At 36.0% G+C, this 8,496-nt stretch overlaps 1 non-coding gene across 1 annotated transcript; it reads right to left on the bottom strand.

Moving 5' to 3' along the window:
* Window positions 1-238: 238 nt before the first annotated feature.
* On the bottom strand, window positions 239-310 carry trnae-uuc (transfer RNA glutamic acid (anticodon UUC)). Its single transcript has one exon. It is a non-coding gene; the product is annotated as a tRNA-Glu (tRNA).
* Between the last annotated feature and the right edge of the window lie 8,186 nt (window positions 311-8,496).

Below are 8,496 nucleotides of genomic sequence, written 5' to 3'. Positions count from 1 at the left end.
TTAGTATTATTGTTGTTTTAATACAACATGACTAGTGTTTTTTAAACGGAGACATTTATTTATTTATATGACTCACAGTGTATCTGGAGATTAGAGATCACGTGACTAAACGTGAGCCTTGCTGGGATTGGACCACTCGGTATGTCATGTGACGTCGGGAGCGGTTAAACGACGTGTTGTGAACTAAATGTTTTAACTCTTAACGACAAAATTTTACAAGATTCACAAAAACAGCACATTCCCATACCGGGAGTCGAACCCGGGCCGCCTGGGTGAAAACCAGGAATCCTAACCGCTAGACCATATGGGAGATCTGTCAGAGGGCCACAAATCAGACCTTACATACATATAAGCATTAATTTCTCTGCATACACTGTCACTTGTGTGTTAAAAGCTCTCGGTTGGTTGCCTCCAGTTTACCTCCAGGTTTTGTACAAAAAGTTTAAAAAAAAAAAAAAAAAATTTTAATGCAACAAACAGGAAAGGAAGTGCTAGCTGAAGTGTTTCCCTAAGTAGGTCTTCAACCGTCGTTTGAAAATATCCAGTGACTCAGCTGTCCGGACCCCTAGGGGAAGTTCATTCCACCACCTCCCTCTGCAACTGGATCCTGGACTTCCTGACTGGGAGACTTCAGTCAGTCCGGATCGGGAACAGATCGAACCATATCATCAAGTTCGCCGATGACACGACCGTGGTGGGTCTCAACAGCAAGAACGATGAGTCAGCATACAGAGAGGAGGTGCAACAGCTAACTACCTGGTGTAGAGCCACCAACCTGTTTCTGAATGGTGATAAAAGATATGGTTGTTGACTTCAGGAGAGCACAGAGAGACCACTCTCCACTGAACATCGACGGATCATCTGTAGAGATCGTCAAGAACACCAAATTTCTTGGTGTTCATCTAGCGGAGAACTTCACCTGGTCCCGCAAAACCAGCTCCATCACCAAGAAAGTAGCGTCTCTACTTCTTACGAAGGCTGAGAAAGTCACCTCTCCCTTCCCCCATCCTGACTACTTTTTACAGAGGAACCACTGAGAGCATCCTGAGCAGCTGCATCACTTTCTATCCTGCACAAAGGATATTGAGTTGCTGACTGTGGCATTGAGACCTCAGTATTTGCCTCGGCAGTTTCCTCAGTTGTTTGTTACAGTTGTTTACATTCACCCCTGAGCAAATGAGGAAAGTGCAACAAGGGAGATTGAACGTTAGGACCAATATTTTATAAAATTTTTGTTTTGTCCCTTCAACAACAAAAAGTACATGGACAGTGGAAGCAGTCTACAGTGATCCCAGTACCTAAAATGAAAAATGTACGAACGATAGAGGATTTTAAACCGGTGGCGCTTACGTCTCTGGTGATGAAATGTTGTGAACATTTAGTCAAGAGAGAGATTATGCAAAGAACTCAGAGCTTGTTAGATCCCCTCCAATTTGCCTATAGGGCTAAGAGAGGTGTAGAGGATGCAGTAGCAACTCTCTTACACTTAGTACTTCAGCATTTGGATAAGTCAAAAACATTTGTTAAATTACTTTTTATTCATTTCTCATCCGCTTTTAATACCATTTAGCCACATATTTTAGTTGAGAAACTTATTAATGAATTTGAGCTGAATTACAGTCTGGTAGGGTGGATCTTGGATTTTCTTGTACAGAGAACACCAAGAGTTAAAGTTAATGATTGCTTTTCTGAATGGTTGGTGTAATCTACTGGGTCAACTCAGGCGTGTATCCTATCCCCGCTATTGTTTATTTTATACACAAATGACTGTAGAAGTAAAAATAGACACATTTTAAAATTTGCTGATGATTCTGTAATTGTCAGTCTACTGAGTGAGGAGGACACAATGCAGGGTCCTGTGGTTGATGATTTTGTGAGCTGGTGTCAAAATGCTTTCTTAAAACTAAATGCTCTCAAAACTAAGGAAATGATTATTGATTTTAGTACTCAGAGGAAACCTATTCAACTACAACAAACTAGTATATATGGAGTGAGTATTAAGAGTGTGGAACAGTATAAATACTTGGGTACTATTTTGGACAATAAACTGTCCTTTTCTCCAAACACTGAGGTTTTGTGTAAGAGGGGGCAGCAAAGATTGTATTGTCTGCGGAAATTAAGGTAATTTAATGTGGACAAAACACTGATGAGTATGTTTTACAGATCCTATGTTGAGTCATTGCTGTCCTTTTCACTTGTGTGTTGGTTTAATTCCCTAAATGTGAAAAATAAGAGAAGTTTAGAGAGAATTGCAAATCAGGGAGGTAAAATAACAGGGAGGAAGCAGATGTTTATGGCCCAGCTATACTGCAGAGGGGTTTTGGGGAAAGCACAGACTATATTATCAGATGATTCTCACCCTATGTATAATGAGTTTGACCTTCTACCCTCGGGTATTAGGTACAGGATAAATAGTAGTAAAACAAATAGGTTCAAACATTCATTTGTTCCATCAGCTGTTAAACTTTTAAATACGAGGTAAAGTTTATAATTCTTGTGAATTGTGTGAATGTGTTGTTTCTTTATGGTCTGTTTGTTTTTTGTTCTTGTGATATGACTGTATGCCTTCGGGAAATGAAATAAAGTTGAACTGACCTGAACTGAACTGTATCTAGGACTAACTTACTAAGTCCTTTTATAGCTCTGTCTTTGTTTTATGTAACACCCTGATCCTGGAGAAACGTTGTCTCATGTCACTGTGTACTGTAACAGCTATATATGGTTGTAATGACAATAAAAGCTTCTTGACTTGACTTGAGATGCTGATAACACCATCTACTACTTACTCACCTGTAACAGAACCTGCTTCCAGGATTGGATCATCTACTGTATGAACTCACTATTAAAGACAACGGATGATGATGGACAATAAGCAATCAAGCCAGCATGTGTGTGTGTGTGTGTGTGTGTGTGTGTGTGAGTGAGATTGTGTGTGTGTCTGTGTGTGTGTGTGTGTGTGAGAGAGAGAGAGAGAGTGTGTGTGTGTGAGATTTTGTGTGTGAGTGTGTGTGTCTGTGTGTGAGTGTCTGTGTGTGTGAGAGAGAGAGAGAGTGTGTGTGTGTGTGTGTGTGTGTGTGTGTGTGTGTGTGTGAGATAGAGTGTGTGTGTGTGTGTGTGTGTGTGTGTGTGTGTGTGTGTGTGTGTGTGTTTGTTCACATTAAAGTAAGTGGATAAAAACTCTCTCTCTCTCTCTGTAATGTGTAATAGATCCTGATCAATAGAAACCTGATTACAGAAGACTTTCAGGATCACAGAACCTTCATTATGTTTTGAACAAAACCTTCAAAACTAATACTCATTATTACAAACTGTACACAGTGTTAATGAATGTTCTCTTAATGACTAAGACCTTTTATCAAATCAGGATAGATTTCACTGTCATTGTATTAATGATGAAACATTATTAGGAGGATTATTTTATTTTACAAAATGGTGTTGGTTTTAATTGTTGGTGAAATAAAAACAGTTCAGTGAGACTCCTGTTTGTGTACCTCGTGTTTTAGTGTGGGCAGTGAGAGAAGGTCACATGGTAATACAAGAGGTTTATCTGTAGAAATTTGTCTAAATATAATACAGTAACCTTGCTGGTTGAGTTAACGGACACAGACAGGACATTGGATCAGATACGGTGTGTAAAACAGGACTAAGCTTCGATGACATTGAAGAAAAATATTACAGAAATTTGAATGTGTTCAGCGCGAGGTCAGAGACATATTCTGTATTCACTAATCACCACTGTGTCCTGCGTCTTCCAAAGACTCCACACGTTACCATTAGAAATTCCTCATACCCCCCCACCTCATACCCCCACCACCTACCCCCCACCTCATACCCCATCCTATACCTCATCCCCCACCTGCTGCTGTTGCTCTCTCAGTCTCTCTCACACACTCATTTGGCTGAAATTGAACATGAGGATAATTTGATTTTTATTTTTTGCTAACAAGTGTTACCATGGCAACCCCATTTTGCTGTGCTGAGCTTCATGTCTGACCACTATGTTCAAGGACTGTGTGTGTGTGCTTGTGTGTGTGTTTAGAAGTATCAGAGCTGGTACAGAGGGACTGTTGACTTGTCACTTTTATCACAAAGAGAACTGGTGACATGCAGCATGGGAAAAGTGCAATAAACAACAATGAGACATGACAAGAGTCAGGACGACAAGTGACAGGGAGGGCAGCAAGTTACCGGGCAATAAGTCACATGACATAAAGTGACAAGGCAACAAATGAAGGGGCATAAAGTAAGATGGCAAAAAGCAGCAGGGCAACAAGTGTCAGGGCAGAAAGCCACATGGTGTAACACAGGGTAATAAAGTGACACAATCAAGAGGATTTTAAATAACCAAGAAAGATGGTGACAGTGGCAGCAGGGCAACAACTGACACTCAGCAAGTGACAAAACAACAAGCCACATGGTGTCAGGGCAATAAGTGACCGGGCAGCATGTCTTTGAAATGTCATGTTAATATGATGTCATGATGATGATGATGATGTCAGCATGAACAGGTGATTGTGACAAGAGAAAGGTGACATGACACTAATATACAAGCCAACACAGCTCGAAGATTTTATTGTTCTTTAAAAACATGGAGTAATTCTCACACACACACACACATGCACGCACACATGCACGCACACACGCATGCACGCACACACACACACATGCACGCACACATGAACACAGGCATGCACACACACGCGCACACACACATGCACGCACACACGCACGCACACACGCATGCGCACAACACACAACCTGAGCACTGGTGTAAGTGTCTACATGTAGGCAGTCTGAAACACACACACACTCTCTCTTTAATGTAAGAGAGATCTTACATTATCTACTCTCATCTATCCTATTAAAGCATTCTATAGTAGCTCTAACATGTGCTGTCATACCTCATCTTCTTTTAATACATGTATAATGTCATTTTGTCTAAATGTTTACATTTTATTTAAATGTATTTTATTGTATCTTATTTTAAATATATTTGTATATATATTTTTGTCCTACTCCTGCTTCTGCTCACTGAAGGTGTCTTTCACTTCATTAACAGGAACAGAGAGGACGAGATTCAGGGCACATCAGGGTGAGACCTCAGAGGTGTTAAGTCTCAAGATTTTCACCAAGCAACAAAAAAACAAGACATGGAATAAGGATTTTTATATTACAGACATAACCTGCTGTTATCTGATGTGTGCTTTAACTCTCTTCATTTGAATATATTGTCTTCTGGTAAAGTAGGTTCCTGACTTTTGTGTACCATCTGCGAGAGTAGTGTGATTTGAATTTTGTTATATTCTATAGCATTGTTGATCTTATAGTGTTGGTCTTTGCTTAGTTTTCTCAGCTGATTAATCAGGAGTAGTTTCAGTCTCCCTTAAGGTGTGGATTGTCTCCAGGGCTTACCCTTTTAAACAGAGATGGGGGACTCGAGTCATATGACTTGACTCGAGTCGGACTTAAGTCGCACAGTTGAGACTTGAGACTTGCTTGACAAATATTAAAAAAAGACTCGACTTGACTTTGACTTGACATACATGACTTGAGACTTGACTCGGACTTGAGTTAAATGACTCGAAATAACTTGTTTTTTTGTTTGTTTTTTTAAATCTGTTTTTAAACGCACGCAAGAGCGTAATCTAATCACGTGACGCAGCAGGCAAGCAGAGGGAGCGCGCGCACTAACTAATAAACCTTAACAGTCGTGACGAAACATGGAAGGCGCCACACCAAAAATAATTAAGTTCGGGTACCGGGATTTTGTGCAAGATGAGAAGAGAAGAACAGCAGTATGCGACCACATCGCTCACAATTGAGTGACAAAGTTCTAATTTTTTTTATCAAATTTAATTTTTTGCAAGCACAATGTACTAGTGTAAATGGTTGGTCACTGTTTATGTTGAAATGTCAGCTTTTTTTGCAATAGGTCTTATAATTGGTCTTCAGTTTTAGGCTTTAAGTGAAAAGCGTATGGATCGTTTATGGGGATGCACATATATATATAAAAAACATAAATATAAATATAAAAATAAAAAACCTCAGAGTTGCAAGCAGAGCCATATTCTTGTCTAGCATGCACACGCACACGCACACATTCAATTTAAAGGGATAGTTCACCCAAAAATAAAAAAATTCTGTCATCATTTTCTCACCCTCATGATGTTATAAACCTGTATAAATTTCTTTGTTTAGATGAACACGGAGGAAGATATTTTAAGGAATGTTTGTAACCAAACCATTCATGAGCCCCATTCACTTCCATAGTATTCTTTTTTCCCCACTATAGAAGTGAATGGGGCTCATAAATGGTTTGGTTACAAACAGTCCTCAAAATATCTACATGTGTGTTCATCAAAACAAAGAAATTTATACAGGTTTGTAACATCATGTGGGTGAGCAAAAGATGACAGAATTTTCAATTTTATGTGAACTTTCCCTTTAATTTAATAAATTACACTCACTCCAATCATCTCTCTCTCTCTCTCCCCAATAATTAATTCACTTCAAGGTTTGTGTGATTCAATAATTTACGTTTTTTGATTGACGTGATTGTTGTTGTTATTCTGTTGTTAAAAAGGAAAGATCTAATTTAAGGATGTGTTCATGTCCCATTAAAAGGGAATGCCTGTTCAAAAAATGCCATTTGGTTGCATAGAAACCATTGTACTTTTATATATATATATATTTATATATATACGTATATATATATATATACGTATATATACGTATATATATATATATATATATATATATATATATATATACGTATATATATATACGTATATATATATACGTATATATATATATATATATATACGTATATATATATATATATATATACGTATATATATATATATATATATATATATATATATATATATATATATATAAAAAAATGCCATTTGGTTGCATAGAAACCATTGTACTTTTATATATATATATATTTATATATATACGTATATATATATATATATACGTATATATACGTATATATATATATATATATACGTATATATATATACGTATATATATATATATATATACGTATATATATATATATATATATATATATATATATATATATATATATATATATATATATATATATATATATATATAAAAGTACAATGGTTTCTATGCAACCAAATGGCATTTTTTGAACAGGCATTCCCTTTTAATGGGACATGAACACATCCTTAAATTAGATCTTTCCTTTTTAACAATATATATATACGTATATATATATATATATATACGTATACAGGTAAGTTGTAAATACAATATAAATCTAAAAATGAATAAAAATCAAAACTACAAAGCCTAAGATGTAAATGTAACAGAAATAAGGCCAACATAAAAGCATGAAAAGTTTCAATATGCCTCAAACATGGCAGAAGACCATGGAAAAGTATATATATATATACATATATATATATATACGTATATATATATACATATATATATATACGTGTGTATATATATATATATATATATATATATATATATATATATATATATATATATACATATATATATGTATATATATATATGTGTATATATATATATATATATACGTATATATATATATATATATATATATATATATATATATATATATATACGTATATATATATATATATATATATATATATATATATATACTTTTCCATGGTCTTCTGCCATGTTTGAGGCATATTGAAACTTTTCATGCTTTTATGTTGGCCTTATTTCTGTTACATTTACATCTTAGGCTTTGTAGTTTTGATTTTTATTCATTTTTAGATTTATATTGTATTTACAACTTACCTGTATGTGGACATCTTTTAAAAATAAATGCATATTTTATAATTTTTTGTGGCAAATATTCACAAATATTTTGTGGCAAACTCTCATAGTCTATAAATACTGTAGATTTAAGTTTGTTTAATATATACATTTAGTTAAATCATCAAACATATGTATGACTTGCCAGTGACTTGCTTTACTCAAGCTACGACTTGACTTGCTTGACATAAAGCAGTGACTTGACTTGACTTGATTTGACTCTCACAAAGAATGACTCGGACTTGCTTGAGACTTGAAGGTTAAGACTTGAGACTTACTTGTGACTTGCACATGTGTGACTTACTCCCACCTCTGCTTTTAAATGGAAGGTTCTGTAAATATCTCTAACACATTATAACATAAGTGTCTAGTACTGTTTGATATATTCTACCATACCTTAAATCTCATTCTTGGTTGACTGCAGATATTTGCCTCAAACCCATCTCTGTAATCAAACCCTACTGTCACAGACGCTCTCATCCACAGAGCAGAGGTCACAATCCCAGTAACCTCATCTACCCTCCACTGTTGTGTGAGTCTCAAACAGTGGTGGTAGGTGGGCTCTGGAATTGCCAGTCTGATGTAAAGAAAGCTTTGATTTTCTTGCGCTAACAGAAACCTGGATATCCCCACAGAACACTGCTACACCAGCTACTTTATCCTCTG

Source organism: Tachysurus vachellii, chromosome 3 (genome assembly GCF_030014155.1).
Source record: "Tachysurus vachellii isolate PV-2020 chromosome 3, HZAU_Pvac_v1, whole genome shotgun sequence".
NCBI lineage: Eukaryota > Metazoa > Chordata > Actinopteri > Siluriformes > Bagridae > Tachysurus > Tachysurus vachellii.
This window is presented reverse-complemented; position numbering and strand designations above follow the sequence as displayed.